Raw genomic sequence first — 23611 nt, 5'->3', positions numbered from 1 at the left:
AAGCATAATTGCATTTCTCTCAAATAACAGCTTTGCATGACTTCATTTTCTGTTGGGCTGGGTTTTGGGGTGGGTTTTTTTGAGTTTGTGCATATTACATCCCAATTATATTCCTGAGCTTTCATTTGCGGCTACAGGAATAACCCAGAAAGACAAAGAGATGAGCTCATTTTCAACTCATCACCTGAGCACGGAGCTGAAGCTTTAAAACGGAAGGGACAGACAGACCAAGAGACCCACAGGAACAAAGAATCACCCAAAAGTGACAGTCCAGTGTCCTTCTTGGTAACTCAGCGCCGGAGAGAAGGGGGTAAGACCTGAGCAGAGCAAACCCTGAGTGTCGCCCTTGTAATGCAACAGGAAACGCCATTTGCACAAACACTGTGCGCTGAACAGCAGCTCAGAACCAGATATATTGATTAAACCCTGCTTTCAGAAAAGCTCATAAGCATCATTTTTAGCAGCTCAAGCAGATTTTTCCTCCAAGAAAAATGGTGCAGAACACTTCAGAAAGCGGAATAAGAGTTCTGACTTGTTTGAGTTTTATTCAATAGTAACAACCAGGAAATGACAGCTGTTGGTACGGCTTTGTGCCAGCATTGCTGAGAGTGGAACGGCACCAACACCAGTGCTGGGTAACACACACATCTGCAAAACCACGGGGAGAAAGCCCATTAACATGCATATATTGTCCATTACCACCCAAGACTTTTCCAAGGACAGGGGTTTTGTATCACTGTTCTACAGGAAAGAATCCCAAGCACGCTCCAGGTGCACCCCATCACAGAGCAACCTACAGTCCTACCTCTTGTTCTCTGAAATCCCTTTGCCTCCGTGTTCCTAAGTACTGCTTTGGCAGAGGGGTTGCGCTGCAAGGAAGGAAACTCCCCCCACATTCCCATTATAGTGCTCTGCCCCAGCACCCTCCCGGCACATAAGGGAAGGAAAGAACAGTAAGTGGGAGTCCAAAAGGCAGTCAGAAGTGCCGACAAAAACTGGAGCTCTCTCAGGAAAGGCCCTCCCTTAGGAAGCCGCCAGTCAAAGCTGATCACGAGGCTGTTTTCCAGGGTGAATAGAGTTCTTATTGACACAGCTTATGTCTGCAGCACGCAGCCCTCTGCAAGGCTTTCACGAGCAGATTGGATTACACAGACGCAGTCGCTCTGATTTTATGCATTCAGAAGCCCTCAGACCTAAACGGCCACCAGGTTTTCAGCTCCATACAGTCAATGTGCTTTTACACGGAGTAAGATCCTGGCATCTTTACTTGGGCTCCAGAGAGGGGACCTCACCCTTGCTGAGTACAGACATGTAATTTGGAGGCCAAGCCACAGATTTGCTCCGTGTGAGTAATCCAAGACAGCTCGGTACTTACCATTAGGATGGGAGAAGGGAAAAAGTAAGTATCTGCTGATACCATTTAAAATGGGAGAAGATAACATCGCTCTGGGTAGACAAACCTTCCTGGAAGATGGCATGGAAAAAGGGGAGGATACACTCCTTTTAAAACAACACACAACGGCTTAGCAAGCAAGAGATGCCTGACTGCAAGAGCACCGCAAGCACAAGCTCAGGTAAATCATCCATCAAGGAGCAGCAATCTGCACCCACAGAGGAACTTACAGAAAACAAACCTAAAGGATGCATGTACACAGTTTCTATGCTTAGGGGGCACAAGGAGGAACTGTTCCAGGAGCAGACACACGCACAAAGTACCTGTGATGCTGCATTAAAGGTGAACAGAGAATTACAAGTCTTTTGTTCTAATAAATGCTCCGGCTTAAAGGCTGCGCTTCAGCAAGAGAGACAAGTCTGTGCTTAAACCGTGTGACAGATCAGGCACTGCCCTAGAGAAGGATGTATGTACTGCCCACAGCTCTGCACTACACTGATTAAAAAGAAGCTCAACCCAAAAAAACCCAACCAGTTGAACAAGCAAACCAGTGCATTACACATGGGCAACTGGTTCCCTATCACCTAAGAGGGAACAACTCCTGCATCAACTTGTCCACACTGAATTGATGCTTCTACCCCAAGTATTACATCTGGCAAAGAGCAGCTCAAGCAAGCCTGAGCTTCAGAGCTTTTAAAGGATTTTCAGAGCAAACACACACTGTTCAATGAAGACATCCTCTCCCCACCACTGCCACCATTCCCCAGCTGAGCATTTCTCTCCTGTCGCTGAAGACTTTCCTCATGTTTTGCCTGCTAGGTGCTGGGAAGCTGGATGTGGGTAACCCAAATGCAGGGTGCCACCATGCCTGTCTGCAGTGACAGCTGTTCTTTGGCTGGACATCCAGACTCTGCTTTCAGAGCACAGCAGAGGGCCACAGCTCCTGTGACTGCCTCTGGAAACAGATCTAAGCAAACTCCACTTTCAGTGCACAGCCTCCCCCCAAACGAGCAGCCTCGTGTTTCTAGTACTCAGCTTAGTTCCCACACGTGACTTCTAGTATGCTCATGGTCAGAATCGCCTCCTCCTCTGGAGGCTGCACCCTCTTTCCCAACACGCCTGAGTCACGCAGTGAGTTGCCAAAGCCAAGCTCTCAGCACCAGCACGGCAGGAGGGGGGTCCTGCTGAGGCATCAGTCACCAAACCCTGACTGCGGATTCATCATCATCACCTGCGCCTGCACTGGCCACAAAGAACATCTCCCTCTGCTCTCAGGCTCTTGACTAAGCAGTGGGTATTGGGGACTAGGAAAGCCCTGGTTTGACTCGTGCATGAAGAAAGAGCCATTTGCAAGACGCTAGCAGTGCAGTTTCGCCACCAGTTTAACTCAGCATAAGCCAGTGCTGCTAATACAAGCAGCAGTCCAGCCTCATCCTGTCCTGCCCCTGCATGCCAGGTCCTTGTGCCAACACAACTGCTCCTATGGCCATATGGAGAAGTGAACTGAGAAAGCAGGGATGGCTAAAATGAGTAGTGCCGGTTTGTTTTCTGCAAGACTGTTCTTGCTTCACAAGGATGAGGAAGAGACTGAAGGGAACGGCTAGAAGCAGGGCCACATTTTCCACCACAGCACCAGCTTCAGAACTGATTTGTGAGCTGTGCTGCAAATGAAATCCAACCTCCCCCGCTTTGAGCCACAAGTTTTTAACCCCCACTTTGAGATTCCCTTAAAGGCACAGAACAGCCTCTCAAAATCTCTCTGGCAGCAGCACAAGCATTCATCTTGGGGCAAGCCCAAGAGAAAACTTCTAGGTCAGTAAAAATCCAAGAATATCATTTAAGCCTCCTGCCAGCCATTCCCCAGCAGGGAAGGAGGCAGCAGAGGAGGTCACCACCGCTTGTGAAGGGGAACCGGGCACAAAACCCACTACAAAATCCTCTATGTGGATGCGACACCCCAACACCTCAGCTGGACAACTGCCCAGCAGCCCCACTGCTCAGTCACCTTCCCTGGGAGGGCAGCCTCCTTCTCCAAGGGGACCCCTCACTCCCATCAGTGGTAGGCAGGATGTGGCACCTTGACTTCTGACCTGGGCAGATGCTGCAAGGAGGCTGAGAACCCCAAGGTTACAGCACTGAGGGGCTCATTTCCTTACAGACCACCAGGGCTGCTTTGGGCCCCTGCCAGTGTATCCCAAACCAGCTGAAGATAGAACCAGGCCTGCCATAGGCACAGAGCGGCATACATGCTGAACCAGGAAAACTCAGCTGCCTTTCGAGAGGGCTGACTGTACTCTCTCCTGTTGTAAGCACAGCCCATAATACCTAGAAGCTTCTGCACAGTCCATTGTCTTTCAGAGAGAAACGCTCTGAAATAGCTCTCAAACTTTTCTGGGCCATCACTACTTTAAAATCACATCATTTAAATATGTACCATGTCTATATATATATATACACACACATGCACACACCAAGGGAAATTAGCACCCGATGAAGGGCTGGTGCCCACACACCGTAACTGCACAGCCTCCTGGGTCTGCCTGTGTGTGACTGCCACACATGAGTACAGCCCCACAGCAAAACAGAGCCCCGTGGGGACCCTGCCCCACTGCAGGAGTGGGGCACCAGACCATTAACACACATCATTTTGGGGGTACAGACAGCGAGGGGGCAGGGAAGTTTTAAAGCCAGAGTCCTTTAAATCCATCAGATCTGCACAAACCTGAACCTCAAGTCCTTCCTTCAGGAGCTGAGGTGCACGATTTGGACCTTCATTAGTAAATACAGCCCCAAGGCCTGTGCCATGTAAGGTATTTCTCCAACGTGGACAGCAGCACCACTGCAGCCTCCATGTACTACCTTAAAAGCAAAATACCCGCAAGGAGGACCCAGAGGGGGAAAACATCTCTGCAACCCCATGGAAGCTGCTGTATGGAAACTTTAACTGCATTACTTCTGCCTCTGCATAATCCCAGAAGAACCAGCTTAATTCAGCCTGCTCCAGCTCAGACACTCGATAGTTTCAGCACGGTATAGACTACAACTAATTACAGGATCTCGTTACGTGTCCAACAACTGCTGCAATTTAGTCTTGCCTGATACACTCCAGCTCAAAAGGGCTCATCCCACCTCTCCCTCCTTTCCCATACGTTTTGGCATGCTTTGAATAAAGGCAGGATACCTGGCAGCACTTCAGCATCTGACCCAAAAAGGTAAAGTCATTATTTCCTTGCAGTAACAAAGGCAATGACTTTCACCAGGACAGCGCAAACTAGTTTTAGGCAAACAGCATGGACACAGACGCGTATCCCAAGATTACTGCTAAGAGCCACCACTGAGCAAGATGAATTCCCAAGCCAGGTGATCTTGCACGAAGCCCATCCATGCAAGAAAGGAGTCCTCAGAGGAACCAAAGCTGCCGGCTCAGGCAGTCGAACTGGAGTTTCACTACCTCAAAGGCAGGGGATGTTCCTTACAGCAGCGCACGTCTTGTCTTTGAGCTCCGAACTGCACCCGCAGCTCCTGCTGCCATGAAAGGGAAAGGTTTCTCCCTGCGAGCGTGCGCCGCGCCTGAGCCGAATGCAAACAGGTCTCTTCTTTGCGCCTCGCCTCGCCACCACCTCATGCTCGAGAGGGGAATATCGTGTTCCCCGAGCGGCGGCCGAGCCGTCCGGCCATGGCTCCAGGATGATTCAGCAAGGGGGTGGCTCCCCTTCGGAAAGCAACACCTCCTGAGAGCTGTCACCCCGCGGGGCTGGGGGCCGGCGGAACTTGCCCGAGCGAGCATGGCTGCACCTTCCCAAACGCGTAACCAGGGCTGGCAGGGGCGAGGGGGAGAAGGGGGTGGTGGATACTGTGTATGGAGGGGTTTCCATCCGCAGCCATTGGGGAATAACTCAAGGAATTATCTCCGGGTTTTTAACTATGGCATAAGTCAACGAAAAGGCGGGGGGGGGGGGGGGGGGGAAGCCAGCCACTTTGGGAGCCTACATCAACTTCGCCAGGCTGTGTTCTTTGTTTCTAGGCAGACTCTAGTGCGGTGGCAAGACTGAACAAATGCGCATGTCTTCATGAGAGGCCAAAAAAAAAAAAGAAAGAAATAAAAAATAAATAAAGAAGGACCCCCCCCGGCCCCTCCGCGCACCCTTTCCAGCGGCACAACTCCGCTTCCACCCTGCTCCGAGCAGGCATTCCCCTACGCTGCGAGGCGCAGGCAGCGCCCGAGGCACGCTCGGCGGCCAGGATTACTTTGGCAGCGGCTTCTCCCTCTCAGTTTTGGGGGGGTTTAAGACCGAAGCGACACCCTCGCACCGCGCCGCTCCGGCCGCCCCCCGCAGCCAGTCCCGCCGCCGGTGGAGCGGGGCCGCGGCCGGGCCGCCACCGCCAGACAAAGGAGCGAAGAGCCGCCAGGGAGCCGCGCCGGCAGCCCCGGGACAACCGCCAGCGGCCGCCGAGCCCCAGCCGCCGCCGCCACCAGCACAGACATTCCTGCCCCTGCCCGCCCCGCAGCCAGCCCCGGCGCCCCACAGCCGGCCCCGGCCTTACCTCAGCAGCAGCGGCGGCGGCGGCGGTAGCAGCAGCAGCAGCAGGCAGCGGGCGGCCGCACCGTGCCACGCGCGGCGGCACGGGGCGAACCACGGGGGCCGGTTTAGCGCGGGGGCCGGCTGCGCGCCGCCATTTTAACGCCTCCCGCCCGCCCTCCGCCCTCTCCCCCCCCCTTCCCCGCGGCCACGCGCGGCGTGGAAATGCCACTCAGCGACGGCTCCCCCCCCTTTCCCCTTCCCGCCGCCCCGCCGCAGCCGTTACATTGACGCCGCGGCTCCCGGTCGCCGGTCCCGCCGTGGCGGAGCTAGCAGGGCAGCAGCAGCCGCCGCCGTCGTGGCCCCTCCGCCGCCTCCCGCCGCCGGGCGCACATGGTACGCTCCGGGCCCGCGCCGCGCCCCGCCGGCCGCGCGCGCCGCCGCGCCGCCTGGCTGCTGCCATGGCAACGGGCCGGGCCCGACCCGACCCGCCGGGCCCCGCGCACCCGCCGCCGGTGCAGCGCCGCGCACGGGCCCCGCTGGGGGGTCTGCTGGGCCGTATCGCCCCGCAGGGCTGCCGGGAGGCTTGTCCCGCAGCTGGGCACCGCCGGGACACGGGCACCGGCCGAGGAACCCAAAGACAGCATCGCACAGCCTCCCCCCCCGAGGCCTCCCTGTCCCCAGAGTCACCATCACACCCAAGCACTGTGTCCCCAAAACCACAGTCACACCTCCCCGCTGTCCCCAAAGCCACCATCACATCCAAGCACTGTGTCCCCGCTGCCCCTAAAGTTGCCATCACACCTACACCCAGTCCCCAAAGCCACCACCACATCCCCTCACTGCAACCCCTCACCAAGGGGTTGTGTCTCCTCCATGCCACAAGCGCCCATTGCATCCCCCCAACAGCATCCCCTGTGTCCTCAAAGCACCCACCCCATGGGTCCCCTCCATCTCCAGCGCTCCTGTCACCACTGCCCGCAGAGGGGCCGGGTCCCTGCCGGGCTCGGCCGCCCTTACCTGGGTAGTGGCCCGGCTCTGCCACGCTGCAGCGCTCATTTTCACTCCTGTTTTGCAGGAGACAATCGCATCCGCCAGGACAGTGGCGAGGGAGAACAGGCGCAATGTGGAGCAGATGAGCGAGTAAATCATGGAGCGCGTACATGTTCTGCATACTGCAAACGAGGAGCTAATTTCCTGGCGGGCGGTCTTCGGGAGTCACTCTTTGCCAACGCGGCCTTTAAAACCCCTCACAGCCTTTGGCTGCTTGTTGCTGACTTTAGCACCTAATTCCCACAAATGCACACCATTTAACCAGGCGTTTTGTTGGGGTGAGCTGAAAACAACCAGCAACTACCGGATGACTGAGGAAAACACAGCCAATCCTGTATTTAACATTTGTAAATCAGCGTTTTATGGGGTTCGGTGACATTTGCTACGTTGTGAGCTCAGCCAGCAGCAGGATGCTCACTGCGCACAGTGTTCCTCCCCGACAGCAGCACTAATGGAAACGCCGGTGTCGGTGGTCAGAGCAGCGAAGCAGGAGCCTCATGTCTGCACCCTGTGCTGACAACCACAGAGCACATCACCTCTCTGCCTAGTTACCAGCGTGGCTGAGATCAATCCGTTCATGTTTACAAAGTCAGCTGAACACCAAAAAGCATTACACACTGCTAATAAAACCGTAATGATCCCCCTGTTAAACATTAAACACAGTGATGTGTTTGAAAGAATATCCCTTTTATGGAAAATTCCTCTTAGCTGCAAGGACAAAGGATTAGCTCCTAAAACAGGAAGGGTGAGCTCAAATTTGCATCACCAGACTGTGTCTCAGGGGTTTCGCTTTCGCTTCTGTTTAGGTTTCTGCTACCGATGATCTGTGTGGCCATGGGCACACCACTTGGGCCAGCAGTTGCTGATGCACCTGAAAGCAAAACCTTACTCCAGTGCTAGCCAAAAGTCACAGAATCCCAGACTGGTTTGGGTTGCAGGGACCTTAAAGCTCATCCAGTTCCATCTTTATATCTCAATTCCCCCTCTGTCAGTTTAAAGCTCTCACCAGCTGCTTTTGGAAAGTGCTGGTCATGCTCATTTTGCACCTCTGCTTCCCAGTCACTAAATGGGTTGAGGACTGCAGCTGCAATCCCGATTTTTGCAGGCAAGACACTACAGCAGTGAGCAAACCCTGACAACATGGCCCTTAAAAGGCAGGAGAGCCGTGCTGCTCGTGAGACACATCGCACCACAGTGCCGGGAATCAAAGCCTGGGGGACTCTGTAGGAGATTTCTTTTGGCAATGAGCCTTGCTTTAGACGTAAAACCAGTAGCTGTGCCACTGGTAGGGCTCTGGGTCGCCCCATCAGGAGCAATGCATGTCTGATGCTCTGACCTACAGGCAAGAAGGAGGAGAGGAACCAGGAAAACCACGTTTGTCTGTACCTTTGGGCCTGCACAGGGCCATGTTCATGGTGATGCGGTGGGACAGAAGCCATGGGTGGGGATTTGCACAGCAGGAGCTCCAGGCAGGTCAGGATCTGGCACAGTGATCTCAGACAGGAGAGCTCCTCTTCAAAAAGAGCAGCCCTTTGTCAATGCACCCTCATTTCCTCAGCCAAACTGCCCTTTTCGAGGAGCATCCCTGAGCTGCCACGGCCCATTGCACCTTCCTCCTGAAACGTGATGCTCCCTGCTCTGATGGTGATCAGTTGTTGACTGCAGCAGAGCTGAATCATGAAGCAGAGGTTATAAACAAGGTTATTTTTAATGAGGGAAACAAATCCCACTCCATGCAGCAGTTGGAGCAAGGCACCGGCAGCTGGGGCTTGCAGAGCCCACTCCTGCGCCAGCATTCCCTATGTCCTGAAGCAAATTACAATCTCCCTAACCTTTAATTTACCTGCTTGTAACACGGACAAAGCAGCAGAGTCCAGTTGTAATTTCTTGGTGCAGCAACGCTCCTGGTGTGACAGTAAAGCAGTGCTGGGAGCTGCGCGGTGCCAGGGGCTGGCTTGCACTGTCCCTCAGCACCTTGCAGAGCTGTTTTCAGCCGTGCAAAGGGATCGCACGCAGGATTTCAGCACTGGTGACAGACGTTCTGCAGCCTGCTTCCCCTCTCCTCTGTGTCACAGTCTTACATCTCAATTCCCACACGCAGCCCAGTGACTTCTGCTTGATTTTGCTCACTGAAAACTGAAACCAGACAAGTTTTGTAGCCCAGAGTCTCACGTTGTGTCCTTCAGGCGCTGGTGTGCTGCAGGGTGTGTGCTGTACATCCCCAGTCCAGGGGGAGGGAAGTCAAGTGTGGCACCCCTACAGCTGGCAGGGAATTCTGATCATGCCACTCCTCACGTTTCCCTTTCACACTCAAATTCTTCCCAGAAAACCTTATTTCATTTTACATAGGAAAGACACCTCACCTCAGGGAAGGAAGGGACTGAGGCTGGGATAGGAACAACCCCACACATGGATCCTTGCAAACCTATCTTCTGGGCTCCATGCCTGAGTCAACAAGTGCTTGGTGTCTGTCTCTTTCTTTAGATAGAGAACTACTGAGGTTAAAGAACTCTGGCTTCTTTGAAAATATTCTGTAAATACATATTTTTAAATACACATGTACACACTTACATATAACACAACTTTAGGAATTAGAAAATTTCCTGCCATTCTTTACTAACAATCCTTCCAGGGCTCTTTGCTGCTGGAGGGGCTTAACCTTCCGCACTCCAGTTTGCTTTGAGCCAAATAGTGATGTCCACATAGAAAACACCAAATAAACCCCAAGGCACCAGTGGATTGGATTCAGAGAGGGTTCTGCTCCCCCACCCCTTCATGGCCCGTCCTTACCTGCTGTGGGAGCAGACCCCAAACTGCGCACGCTGGGGATACCTTGGTGCCCGTGGCCATGGAAAGTGGAGCAGGACCAGCCCTCTGAGCCAGGTCCCTCCTGCAGGTGCCTGCTAGGACACGTGGCTGCATGCCAGCGGGTGCAATAACCATGGCCCTGCACTGGTGATGGGGCAGGGATGCTGCAGGGTGGCGTTAATCACTGCTGGAGACGCCTCTATGATCTGCAGATGAAAGGTGATTTACAGCTGCAAATTAGTGCTCTTCTGCAGGTGAAGTCTATTATTTGCTGGTGTCCCTCATTTTGACTCATGCCATGGCCAGTGTTTGGTGCGGGGCAGGCTCTATGGGGATGGTGCTTTACATCTCCACCTGGCTGCCCGCTCTAGAAGCGTGTGATCTGCTTGCAGCACGCACAGGATGCGGCCTGGAGTGCCCGAGCTTGGGTAACTTGGTCTGGGATTTGCACAACGCTGCAGATTTGAGGGAAGGGATTCTGCCCCTCTGCTGCCCTCTGGGGAGAAGCAACCCGTTAAAGCTTCCATGCCTGCTGCGACAAGCCCCAAGGGAAGGAAGGACCCCACCATAAAGTCCTGCCTCCAGCTCTAACTTGCTGTTGTGTTGCGTTTTCTTGCTGCAAAGCTCTCTTTAGAAGGTTTTGTGCTGAACTCCCCCATGCACCGGGCAGGGGGTTCCACCTCTGCACATCACTTCCCCTCGTAGCACAAGACCCGGTGTTTGCTGCGGGAGGTCCCTTCACTGTGTTCCTGCACTTCTGACTGTGCCTGCTATGGGGAATGCTGAGAATGAGTCGTCAAAACCTAACCCTGCTCAAGCAGAGGCTGCTTTCAACAGCCACTGCTGAGTATTAACCTTACACGTGTTACCAAAGGGTAAGCAGAGACAGAGGCCTTGAGCACTGCTTAAGAAATGACGTTTTACAGAAAAGGCTGACAAGCCAGGATCAGTTTGACACCTTCCATAAGAGAAATCCCAGTGGAGTATGAGAAATCCTTTATTTTTAGCAGCCGAATGTTCACAAATAGCAGTTTTTAATAACCAGGAATGACACTATCAAACTGCCCCACCCCGAAGGGAAATCAGCGCTCCCTGCTTCCGGCAGGTAGGGAGGGATCTCCCACCTTTCCTCCCCTCTGGGAACAGCTGCTGCAGCAAAGAGGCACTGAGAGGTGGCAGAAGCAGAGCCCCGCGTGGTGGTGACAGTGACAGATATGATGGTGCGGGCTGAACGCGATGTTGTGATTTCTTATTCATAACTCTGCACTGCAGAGCTGGGTTAGGGAAAGGGAGCGCCTGAGTGCGTGGGGAGGACAGCTTTGTGCTCGGGGCTTGCAGAAGGAATGTAATGTCAAAGGTAGAAACACCAGAGGGGAGCAAGGGCTTGCAGTGGGCTGTGGGTGGCTGGGAGCATCAGGTAGATGCAGCAAACAAGACCCCAGCCATTGGGTATTCAGGCCTTTAAATGAGCTGACTTGGATCAGCAACAAGAGGGCAGGAGGAGAAGCTTTCCATTTGTGGGAGCAGGGAAGGGAGGTCCGGCTGTTTTTAAACAAGAGGGTTTGGGAGCTTTGCGTTGTAGACCGATGAGGTGGGATACTCACAGGGCAACACTCGGTCCCTCCCTCCATCCACAGTGTTCCTGTGTCCCCCAACCCACACAAGTCACCCACACAGAGGTGAATGGAGCAAGGCAGGTTGTGTCACCCTCCTCTCCTGAGCAGCCCCAGAGGAGCTGCTGTGCAGGGGGGACACAGAGCAGCCCCGCAGAGAGCCCGAGCACCAGCATGGGATGAACACGCTGTCCCCAGTCACGTCCCTCACTGCCGAGGGGAAGGAAACTGAGCTTCAAAGGGAGGGGAGGCAGGAGGGGCCCGAGCTCCCGGGGGTGGCTGCGCCCCTGTTTGTCATCAGCCGAGTGCGGAGGGAAAGTTTCTGCTCCTGGGATAATTGTTACAGACAGCTGGGTTTTGCTTTCACATGCCCTCGACTTTCCCTTTTTAATTAGCTGTGAGCCCCATCCTGGCTGTTCGGCTGGGATCTGCGGGGCTGGAGCTTGTCTCGACGGCCTGATTTATGTTTCTCTGGAAGTGAACTGGCATTTTGTGAGGAACCCCACCCAAGCCCAGCACATAGCAGGGAGCTGATTCACCCGCTCCTGGCACTGGCTCCTCTCGCCCCGGATGGCCGGAGCCTGCAGCCAGTCTGGGCACACATGAGACAGGGGTGGTGAATGAACCCCAGTCCCCAGTGACACTGCCTTGCACTGGAGAAGTGCCTGCCAGAACCTCCGGCTCCCAGGAGAGGCTTGGATGGGAAGAGCAGAAGCACTGCGAGGCTGAGTCAAGCTGTAATCACCGAGTGATGCGCCAGAGGAACCCGCGTGTTGGCACAGCCTCTGCCTCCAGCCAGGGCTAATAACCCGCTGGTGCTCAGGCATTCAGGTCACCCGAGGGCAGAGCAGAGCCCCACAGAGCCCTGGCAGAAGCCCCTTTGCTTTGCTACACCAGGGGAGCAGTGGGAGGGTAAAGGGGCTTGAGGAAGCTCTCAAACCCCAGCGCCTATTGCAGAAGGATCAGCGGAGGAAGCAATCGCTCCTTGAGCACCTGACACAGAGGAGCCCGAGGCGCAGAGATCGGTTCAGCCATTTGCAGGTATGATCCTGGTTAAGAAACAAAAAGCTGTTACCGCACTGTTAAAATGGCCCCTGCCTACTCAGCTGTCTGCTCCCTCACATTAGCACAGTCATGTTTGATGACTTGAGGGATAAAAGTCCCTTTTGATGCAGCGCTCGTGCCAGCCATGCAGAGCCAACCTGGCTGCTTGGTTCTTGCCCAGCTCATGGGGCATTTCCCATGCACATGAGGCTCCCTTGGGACCCCCCTCTTGCCAGCACCCCCCCTGCACGCTCTGCCCCTTGCAATGCACCCCGAGACAGCAGCACGTTGCCAGGCTGGGCTTCCCCTGCTGTTTCTCACTGGCTGCCCATCCAGTATCCGCTGCGGGGAAAAGGGCAGATCAGGAAACAATGCAGCCTGTTTGTGTGGTGTAAACTGGGAGAGCAGCTGCTGCTCCTGGGCTCCATGGGAAGCCTTCCTACGGGAGACATAGAAAGCAGAGTTTCTACTTTCAGTTGCTGCAGCTCCTACCAGCTTTGCTGCCTTTGCTTCTAACGAAACCAAGTACAGCAGTTTACACACAGGACACGGCTGTGTCCCTCAGTGCTTAGCTCTGCCTTCGGACAGCCTGAGATGCATCCAAGAAGTACTTCCCCATGCAGGGGAGCCCCAGTGCAAGCTGTCCCTGGTGTGTCCCTCCAAACCATGGCATCACCTCCAAACAGAACCAGCTTCATCCCCCTCTGGAGACCTTTCCCTGCAGATCACAGCGTGGACAGATGCTGTGTCTGGTGTGCTTCTCAGTTCACCTTGGAATGATGTCTCCATCTCCGAGGTAAATAAACCTCTTTGGGTGGACTCGAGTTGTGACTGATGCTCAGGAGGGATCTCCCCTTCCCAAACAGGTCTCCATTGCTTCCTCCAGTGTCACTGCTCCAGGCAGAAGAGCAATTCAGGCTTCATTAGAAGGTAAATCTGCTCTGGACTCACTCCTGGGCAGCCCAGCCCGTGTGCTCCCTACCGTACCAAACCACAGATGCTTTCTCCAAGCATTACTCAGCCAGACTTTTCCCCCTGTGCTTTACAGGAGGTGCACTAATGGCTGTGGCAGAGGCTGGGAAGCATTGCTACTCCTCACACCACCTAGGCTCGACATGCAACAGGTAGAGCATCCCACCCGCTGCAGTGCCAGGGCTCAGCTGAAATCCTGGGAAGCCTCCCTGGCTGAATAGCCAGAGCCTGCTCCCCTCTCCCAGCCTGTTACTGGACTCCTTTATCCCCAGTGACAGGTCTTTTGGGGAACTGCAGTGTCAGGCCCACACCCCTTTGAAATGTTCCACAGCTGTGGGTACAATAGAGCCATTGGAGAGAGGTGATAAATAAATAGATGTTGTTTGCTCTTTGCTGAGGATAACCCTGTTTGATGGCAGAAAACTTTTGTCCTGTGTTCTATCAGTGGAACAGCACTTGACAAGAGCACTGCTCAGCTTCCCTTCCCCTGTCATCGCGAAGGAAACATCTCTGCCTTACAGGACATGATGTTTCCTTGCAGACAGAAGCAGCCCTCACCCGAGCTGCAGCACAGACAGCTCCACACTGCAACAATGGTGCCCTTGTGCTGTAACACAGCACAGCAAACAGCCTGCGCCTGTTATCAGCCAGGCCTCACATATGCAGCACTGTAAAGACCATTAATAACAGCACAGGGGCAGTTCTCACACCTCTGCACTGATTTCAGCCTTGTTCTGATCACTGCCTCGCTCTTTGCCACCAGCGTAAGCAGCGATAACACAGCCCTCAGAGCACCGGTACAGCACATCCTGGCCTCACCATGCAAAACCTCCTCAAGGCTCCTCCAGTGCATGGGGATTAGATCTCCAGCTCCTAATACTAGCTCCCAGAGGAGGGGAAAAAAGATTCTCTGTCATCATAAGTCAGCTTTTATAAACAAGGCTCATGGTGGTCAGGAAAATGGAGGTGGTTGAACAGGGGAAGCTCAGGTTAGATCTAAGGCAGAAGCTCTTCCCTGTGAGGGTGCTGAGGCGCTGGCACAGGGTGCCCAGAGAAGCTGTGGCTGCCCCATCCCTGGCAGTGCTCAAGGCCAGGTTGGACACAGGGGCTTGGAGCAAGCTGCTCCAGTGGAAGGGGTCCCTGCTCGTGGCAGGGGTTGGAGCTGGAGGAGCTTTAAGGTGCCTTCAACACAAACCAGTCTGGGATGCTGTGATTTTGATGTGATTGAAATAAAAGCCTTTTTTCCCACCTAAAACTTTGACCACCATCAGTGTATTCAAGCAGTGCGCTTTACTTTCAACCAAATTGTTCCTCCGACATCCCCAAACAGCTATTTTCAGGATTTGCTCCTCAATGACACCCATTTTCCCCGGGGAGAGGGCAGGAGCAGGCAGGAGCCTGGGGATTGGTTTTTCCATAGCTCCCTCTAGTGTGTACAGTCCAGAGTACGACTGAACTCACACCTTAAACTTCATGCACCGAACATATGCAGGCTAAAATAGACTGAGTAATAGAGCAGGCACTTAAAACTTCCAGAGAAAATGTAGGAATTCTCTTCTTTTGCACAGCACGGGTGCTGCACGCTCGGCTGCTGCGTTCTGCATCCTCACAGTCTCATTTCCCTTGCTTCTGAACCAAAACTTAAAAGGTCAGGAAGACTCTGCTGTAATAGCAGCTCTGGCCTATATTTCACCTATGATTTTTTCATTTAGCCATCTCTTCCACAGGGACTGAGCTACCCATTAGAATAATAAGGTTATTTTCTTCATCTAATATAAGAAAATAGATTAAAAAGTCCAAACTTTTCATTAGGTCTGAGAGAGAAGGAATTTCTCGGTCAAGGAGAGCTGAGACACTCAAACAACGTTATTAATGGTGCATCTCCCCCCACAGGCGTAGGGAGCAGGCAGCCTCCACAAGCAGAAGGCTGCCTGCAAACTGATGTGTGAGTAAATAGCTCTTTTAGTGGTCTAAGTAGTCACAGAGTCAAGGAGCTCACATTTCCAAGTAGCCGTGAAGCAAGAGAATGGAAAAGCTGTTAAACCCCAGAGAAAGTGATTTGCATTATATCACCTCAATTAAAGCTTAAATTGTCACGGATGTTAAACGTCAAGGTTCCTAATTTCTCCCCTATTGGTTCTGAATACCAAGCAGAATTGGCCCAGCGCATCTGAATCCTTTCAATATCTCTTTTTTTCCCCTTGTAGTTTGGTTTGGTTTAAATCTTTGCATTTATTCTAAGGCCAAAAGCATGACTGTGCTGGGAAGTCAATGGCTTCAAGTCAGCGATGTGAGAGCTCCCCCTCTCCACCGCCTGCAGCCATGAGGTCCTTTCCAACCCAAACCAGTCTATGATTCTATGACCCGTGAGTATTCAGAACTTGCTTTAACAGCAAGACCTTAAGATCATGCCACAACTGTTAAGGGTGGCTGAGATGCTCAGATCGTCTCCACCGGCTCCCTGCACGTGGTGGGCTCCCACTGCGGTTCAGCCGGTTGCACTTGTACTGAGTACATCAACTTTGCCTGTCAAAAGCATCCCTGGCAGAGCAGTAGCCAACCTCCCTTCGGGGACAGCAGGGACCGGAGGGAGCCCTGCTCCCCTTGGTGACTTGTTCCAGCAGGCAACCACCCCTGCTCAGAAACCTGGGTAGGAACCAGTAACATAAAACTAATGGTTTCTTTCCTCTCCTGCTTGGCAGCCTGCTTGAGCTGCTTGCTCTAGTGACAGGAGTGATGCAATACTCTGAAACACATTGTACTTCGTTTGCAGCATTAACAGCTGAGTGTACAGATACAGGGATTGTATTCATCCTCAAGGAGAGGCTGTTCTGCAGCCTGCAGAGGCTGACAGAATGACTCACCTTAAATGTGTGTGACCTGCAATGTGTGACATGCAATGTGTGTGACCTGCAGTGTATGTGACACGCAATGTGTGTGACACATCAGGCAGACTCCAGCTAACATGCCTAAATGGAAAGAAGACCGCTGGGGTTTGTAAAGCTCTTGCTCTGCATCTGGATCTCCACCGACAAGGAGACACACATCTCCTACAGCCGCAGATGTCTTTATTCTCTTTGTAGTTTGATATCAAAAGAACCAGGGCCTCGCCAGGGGGCTCCCAAGGGCCAGTTTCGGTGGCAGGACCCAGTTAAGGGTGTCCCTCTTCAGCAGGACCAGGAAGAAGATGGCCACCATCAGCACGAGGAGGAACAGACAAAGTCTCCTGTGGGACGGGAGAGGGCTCAGGCAGAGCAGAGGCCAAACTGGACTCAGCTCTTTCCCACCACCCTCTTTAAACAGCCCGTAGGACCCTGCACTGCCAGCACAGGCATCCCGCTGCTTAAGGCAGAGCCCTGGCCCCCGAGCCCCCAGGGCAACTCACCCCAGCCAAGAAGTGATCTTGCTCCTCCATGTCGCCAACTGCTCATCCTACAGCCAGGGCAGACAGGGACGTGCGTTGGGGCGCGCGAGAGGATGAGGTGTGGGGGCTTAGAGCCCTCCCTTGTCCCCACTGAGCTCAGTGCCCCCATGCCCCAGCACAGGGCAGACCCTTCCCTCCCCAAGGCCCACTGTGTCCTACCAGCCGCACAGCCACCATCTCCTCCAGCAGTGACGGCTTTGTATCGTCTGCCTGCTCCACCTTCCCCCTGCCACTGACACCATGGAGTTGTAGGGGTGAGAAGAGACCTAGGCCAGCTCAGCAACCCGCCGGCTGGCCACAGGGAGGTGCCCAGGCTGTGCTGGGGCTGGCACTGGCACCGCCAGCACCTGAACCCCCAGCACAACTCACCACAGCCAAGAAGTGAACTTATTCCTCCTTGTGCTCAAAGCTGCTGGCCCTTGGAGGTGTTCCCATCTCTTCAGAAAGAGCTGGATCCTGAGCCTGAGCAGCTGGACAAGCACAGTGCCCGGTCAGGAGCCCACGCTGTGCCCGCTCGGAGGCAGTGGAGCCCCGCTCCCTCCTGTCCCCGGTACCTTCTTGGCCTCAGTCTGCCGCTGAACAGCTTCTGTCAGCTCTGCCCACTGCTCCCTCTGGAAAGCAAGTGGGATGCACTGCAGGGAGCCACGGTGGCACAGGACACCCCCAGTCATGGAGTGCCAACACACATCAGGGTCTCCTCTGCAGCTCCCTTCAAGAGCTGCCTTCAAAGCTCAGCCATCTCCCTCTGAACTCAGCACTCCCTACCCACCTACCCGACACTGCAGCAGCTCCTTGTGCCCTTGCGCCTCGGCAGAAGCCTGTGCCAGGCGCTTCCAGAGCAGAGGGTGGAAGCTCTGCACCTCTTCTGCCTGCATGTCTGCAGCTCTGTTCAGAACCAACCGGGTGTGAGGGGCTCTGTGAGCACAGACCCCCCTGTCCCGCGGTGGGGCCCTTCCCCAGCACGGCGGGGACACGACACGGCGAGAGTGCCGCTCTCCCTGCTCCTGCCCAGCAGTACCCAGGTTCCCGGAGCAGCCCAGCTTTGTGCCCACCAGGCACCCGTATCCCAGCGTCACAGTGACAGCACAGTGACACGGCCATCTCCTCTCTGGGGCTGGGGCCAGGAGCTGAGCTGCGGCCCAGCCGTGGCCACTGGGGACATGGGGCATTGCTCTTAGCACGTGGGCCCTGAGCTGTCACTGCCACTGTCCTAGTGTGTTCTGTACAATGAATACATCACTGTTTCAGATCTTGTATTTTGTCTGTTTTGTCTAAGTCTCCAGAGACCTGAATACTTGCAATAAGGGGGTTGATCGGTGACACTGTTGGTGCAGGTCCCTGAACAGGTCAGAACGATCGCTGTGACTTGAGGGTGTCCAGCAGGTCCCATACTAGGACATGGATGGGCTGGTCGGGCACACAGGTCATGGCCTGTTTGCGAGGCCCCTCTTCCCCAGCACCCTCTTTAAACAGCCCGTGGGACCTTGCCCTGCCGGCACAGGCATCCTGCTGCTTAAGGCAGATCCCCAGCTCCCAAGCCCAACAGCTCCTGTCAGCTCTGCCACCGCTCCCTATGGAAAGCAAGTGGGATGCACTGTGGGGAGACACAGCTGCACAGGGAATCCCCAGTCACCGGGTGCCAACCCACAGCAGGGCCCCCCTGCAGCATAGCCACCGGCCTGAGGGATCTCCAGAGGCCCAACCCCTGCACTGTGCACACCAAAGCAGACGTCCTCCCCAGCCGAGCAGCTGCCCATGGCTGCTGGGGTACATGGGCCAGCAGTGGAACCCCTTTCCTGTCCCAGTCTGGACATGGTCCTGAACAGCAGGCTCTGGTGATCCTGCTTCAGCTACGAGGGTTAGCATGTGGTCGCTTCGAGTGCCATGGACTGTGTGGGGCCATTTCTTCACCACTTGCCTTCCTCACTTTCTCCTTAGTGCAGGCACATCATCAGCTCCCAGTACCAGGCAGAGATCCCAGAGCTCTGGGATTAATCACATTTGGAGTAGAAAGAGGAGAAGGAATCATTGGTGTGGGACCCATCAACACCTGATAAAAGTTTCTTTAATGCTTTTCTTCCAAAACCCCCCTGAGATACGAGGGTTCCAAAAGTCCAGGGTTTCACAGCAGCTTTGTGGACATTGGATTCTCTTCCTGCTATTCCTGAGCTTCGCATTAGAGGGAAGGAGCCACAGCTCCTCTGGGCAACCTGTGCCAAGTCCTTCTCCTCAGGGCTGCTCCACCAGTCACCCCCAGCCTGTGGCTGTGCTTGGCATGGCCCCGACCCAGGGGCAGACTCTTGCCTTTGCACAATCCATCTGCTGCACTAGGTCTGTTTTCCTCCCATCTCCAGTTGCCCCTTGTTTGGACAGAGCCCCAACTTTCTGCTGTTCCTGTTGTGCTTGCAGGGACCGAGCTCCTCGATTTGGCCAGCTCCAGCAATGTGCCATGTGCCAGAACAACATCGAGTGTGCCCTGCACTGCCTGCATGAGGTGCACGGTGATATCCTGGTAAGAGCGGCTCTTGGGGCATCATTAATAATGCTCTGGAATGGCCTTCGTGTCCCTGGCGCGAGCTGGAGGCGCTCCCAGGTCTATGCTCCATGCGCTGCAATCTGGGCTCTTGGCTCAATCGCGTTAAAGGCTGGTGGAGCACAGGCCTACCTCGGTGCGTGGATCATTCCCCCACCTTCCCATGGCCAAGGGGATCCTGGAGCTGCTGTCACCAAGCGCTGTTGGGGCTGAGTAACATCTTTTTCCATTCACTTCCACAGGAGGCTCTGGAGCTGCTGCGCCAGGGGGGTCCCCAGCCAACTCAACACCATCCTCTGGCTGGGTACCATCACTCAGGTAACCTCCAGCGTGGGGCTCTGGGCTTGGGCACTTGCTCTCTGAAGGAGCAGAGATATCGATAGGGCCGTGAGGAGCTGTGCTGACATCTCTCTGCCTGCGGTGATCTCATTTATACCTTGTGGGTCATTCCCAGGTACGGACACGTGCACCCTGCTGGAGCAGCAGCTCTTTGACAAAGCGTTTTGCCAATACAAGAACAATTTCCACCAGCTACAGAAGGAGGTAAAGCTGCTGGATGGATGTGTTGTATGTGTGTGCCTTCAGGGTTTGCTTCCAGCGTCGCCCTTACAGATTGCTTCTGGTTTGCTCACAACAGATTCTAGCTAAGACTGTGTCTGAATGCACTGAACGCTGTTACACGTTTAAGAAGATCCAGTTTGGCTGCAACTGATTTCCACTGATGGGAGGGGAGACCAAGAGGCTGCTGCAGGAGGTGGAGGAGGCTGAAGAGAAGGTGCTCAGTTATTCCCCACTTGCAACTTTGGGGCAGGAAAGGCGACCCCGCTCCCAGCACTCCCAATCCTCGCGGTTTTCTGCCGAGGTGCCCGTCCTCACCATCCCATTAAAGCATTTTTGGGCTCATTGGTGTTCAGGGGAGCTCACTGGGGCAGGCTCAGGCTGACAGTTGGGCTCTGTGCTGGATGTAACACATCCCCATGGGCCCGGCCCTTCCCAGCTCTTTTTGCCCTTCAGCTCTCCTCCACCTTCTGGGAAGAGGAGGAAAAAGAAGGAATAAAGCACTAAGCTCTCTCTGGTTTACAGACCCTTTGCAGCCCCAACAAGAAGCGCCGTGTTCTGCCACACCACAACGTGACACCAGAGCAGCAGAACCGGCGCCAGGCTCCAGAGCAGCCCCGTGGCGGCGGTGACCGGAGTGGATTCCCCTGCCCTGGGTGCCAAAGGGGACTTGGATTTAGCTGCTTCTGGAAACACCGATTTGGGCTAAAATGGAAAGTCCCGAGCAGGGAGGCGGAGCTCAGGATCCCCCTCGGCCTTCCTGCACTTTACAACCAGCTTCCACCCCGGCCATGTGCTTTGTTTGAACACCGACCTGCCCAAATCCCACCAAATCTGAAACTCGGGAGCTTGGCTTGAGGGTGGTGCTGGGATTGTCAAGAGGAATCACAAATCCCCGCATGTTTTCTAACTTCCAGGGCGTTCAGCACCACTCAGGGCAGGAACTCCCACATGAAGATCCATAACCCTAAGCAAAAACAACCACTCTCAGGCTGAGCTCCATGCTGCTGCTCTTGTTGTTGTTGCTAGTAGCAGTATTTCATTATAGTAGGAATAGAATTACCTTGTCCTTCAGTTATTATTATTAGTAGTAGAATTGTCTTGTGCTTTAGTGGTTAGTAGTAGTAGTAGTATTCTGCTGTATATCAGTAGTAGTAGTATGTTGTAATTTAGGTACCATTACGCTGGCCTCTAGTTATTAGTAGTATTCCATTGTACATTTTGTATTGCTATTAGTATACTCCATCATACACTATTTATTAGTATTATCATTCTTTTGTACTTCTTAAACTGTTCTTTTCCCAGCTCTCTGGGTTTCCCACTCCTCCCATCCCACTCACAGAATCTGAAAAAGGCCACAACACAGCAGCAGGAGGGGTTACGTGCTGGATGGGAGATGTGGCCGCTGTTCCTGCCTGCAGGGAGTTTCCCCAGAGGTGCCCTGTGCCCTGGCAGGGGCTGGGATGTGCCGGATGCCTGCTCCATCTGCCCGGGCCCGCAAGCCCAGGCTGCTGGTGTGCACTGCTGCCCGGCTCTGGGCTCTGCAGTGGCACAGGCACCAGCCTCAGTGCTCCCCGGGATTGCTGAGGAATCTTGTGTCTCACCCTGCCCATGGGAGCAAGGAGAAACTGCTGGGGGGCAGCCTGTGGGGCTCGCAGAACAGCCCCTTCAGCCCGGAGAAGACCTGGGGCTGGCAGCATCCACCCCGTCCTGCCCTGCATCACTCTTCTGCCCCACAGGGCTCTTGGTCAGCCTGGAGCTGGCTGTCGGCTTCTCTCTGGCTGCTGCCGTCCTCCACAGCTCCTGGTATGGACCCGAGTTCTTCTACTGCCTGCTGTAGCGTGGCCTTCCTGAGCAGACCTCCACCAACCCCGTGTATGTGCTGGGAAGTGTTTTCTCTATGGCCAGTGAGGGGCTGCAGCCCTTTTGATATCCCACACACCCCAAGAAAGCAGCAGGAGCATGACATACAAACCAGCTCCTCTTGGCTGGGGTGTCCCATGAACTGGGCAGCCTGCAAGGGCGGAGCAAAAGCTGACTGTGGCTTCAGAGAGCAGCCGCTGGCCCTGGAGGACTCCAGGCTGGGCAATGGAGACTGCAGGACACTCAGAACGTCAACCCAGTCACCAACTCCTCCACCAGCCAGGGGCGGGCCAGGCTCTGAAAGGCCAACGTGATGCAGCCCGTGGCCACCGGAGAGTGCAGCAGCCCCAGCGCAGGCACGTCCTGGCTGATGGAGCCGGCCCACAGCTTGTCTCACAGCGCAGCAGCGAAGCGGGTGGCCACAGCGGCGCAGTGTTGCACCATGGAACAGGCCAGACCCGGCCCTTCAGCTGTGCTGACCGCTGGCCAAGGGCGCAGCAGAGGAGCCAGGACAGGCAGAGAGCCGAGAGGGCCAGCTTGGAGCAGAGGCAGCCCAGGCGCCGGCATGGCTGCGGAAGAGCAGCCTCCTTCTCCTCTCAGGCTTCAGCTCTGCAGCCTCCCCCAGCCCGCTCCGGCCGCTCAGGAGGCTCCAACTCCCCCCCAGGCCCAGCTCCCGCTCTCCCGCCACTGTCGATGCCGCGTGCAGGGCCCAACGGTCGCCCCGCGCCAGGCCCCGCCGCCAAGGGCACGCCTGCCGTTACAGCCCTGGCTCCGGCGCATGCGCACGCAGCAGCCTGCCGCGGGGCGGGGCTGTGGCGGGGCTCTAGGCCCCTCGCCGAAAGAGAAGCGGGAGCTTGGCTGGAGGTGGTGCTGGGACTGTCAAAAGGAATCACAAACCCCCGCGTGTTTTCCAGCTTCCAGGGCCTTCAGCACCGCTCAGGGCAGGAGCTCCCATGCGAAGATCCATTGCCGCCAGCAGAAACAACCACCCTCGGGCTGAGCTCCTCCACCCAGAACTGCGAGGAACACCAGAGTGCAGCAGCCCTGTTGTAGTTTTAGATCCTCTCCCACTGTTATTCCCCTTGTTGTTGTTGTCGTTGCCTTCGAAGTTGTTGCTGTTATTGTTAGTATTAGATTGTAGTAGGAATAGTATTATGTTGTTCTTATTCTTGGTATTCTGTTGTTATTAGTAGTGCTAGTATTTCACTGTACATTAGTAGGTAGTAGCAGTATTATTTTACTTTAGATATTATTGTTGTTATTACTATTAGTAGTTGTATTCCATTGACCTGCCGTTATTATTATTAGTATTCCATTCTATGTTATTTCTATTATTAGTATTCATTGTACTTTATTAAACTGCTGTTATTATCACTGTCATTACTATTAGTAGCAGCAGCATTCTGCTGCCCTTCACTTATTAAACTGTTCTCTCCCAACCATTTGTGTTTCCCACTCTTCCCGTTCTCCTCCCATCCCTCCCGCAGGGCACAGGGGCTGAGCGAGCGGCTCCGTGCTCCTCAGTTCCCAGCTGGATTCAGCCCCGACCCGGCTCCAGTGCAGGTTCCCTCCTGCCTCCCAATGGGCTCCACGAGGTCGCTCCACGCCGGAGGCTCAGGATCCCAAATGCCTCTTCCCGGGGCAGCCAGAGGGAAATCCCATGGGCTGCGGGCGCTGCCCATCAGCTCAGGATCTGTCCCGCTGCGGGTCTGATCCTGCTTGGTGCAGGCAGGGGCGGGCAGGGCCAAGTGCAGGCATCAGGTGCGTCCCATAGGATTGAGCAGGACAAGGAATTCCTGGGCGAGGGGCAGGGCGTGGGGCCTTTGTTGA

The 23611-nt window shown here is 54.7% G+C and overlaps 1 protein-coding gene across 10 annotated transcripts in view; it reads right to left on the bottom strand.

The window, feature by feature from the left end:
• MBNL3 (muscleblind like splicing regulator 3) overlaps window positions 1-6285 on the bottom strand; it is a 77081-nt gene extending 70796 nt beyond the window's left edge. For 9 of the 10 annotated variants that reach the window (XR_013957513.1, XR_013957514.1, XR_013957515.1 and 6 more), the window contains exon 1: window positions 5939-6078. The gene's annotated coding sequence lies outside the window, so the exon portion shown is untranslated. Of the gene's footprint in view, window positions 1-5938; window positions 6079-6199 lie in introns of those variants that run through there. The other variant, XM_080624584.1, reaches the window with a different exon arrangement.
• Window positions 6286-23611: the final 17326 nt, after the last annotated feature.

The sequence above is a fragment of the Psittacula echo genome, assembly GCF_963264785.1.
Source record: "Psittacula echo genome assembly, chromosome: 8".
Classification (NCBI taxonomy): Eukaryota; Metazoa; Chordata; class Aves; order Psittaciformes; family Psittacidae; genus Psittacula; species Psittacula echo.
The sequence above is the reverse complement of the archived record's forward strand: the minus strand, read 5'-3'. Positions and strand labels throughout refer to the sequence as shown.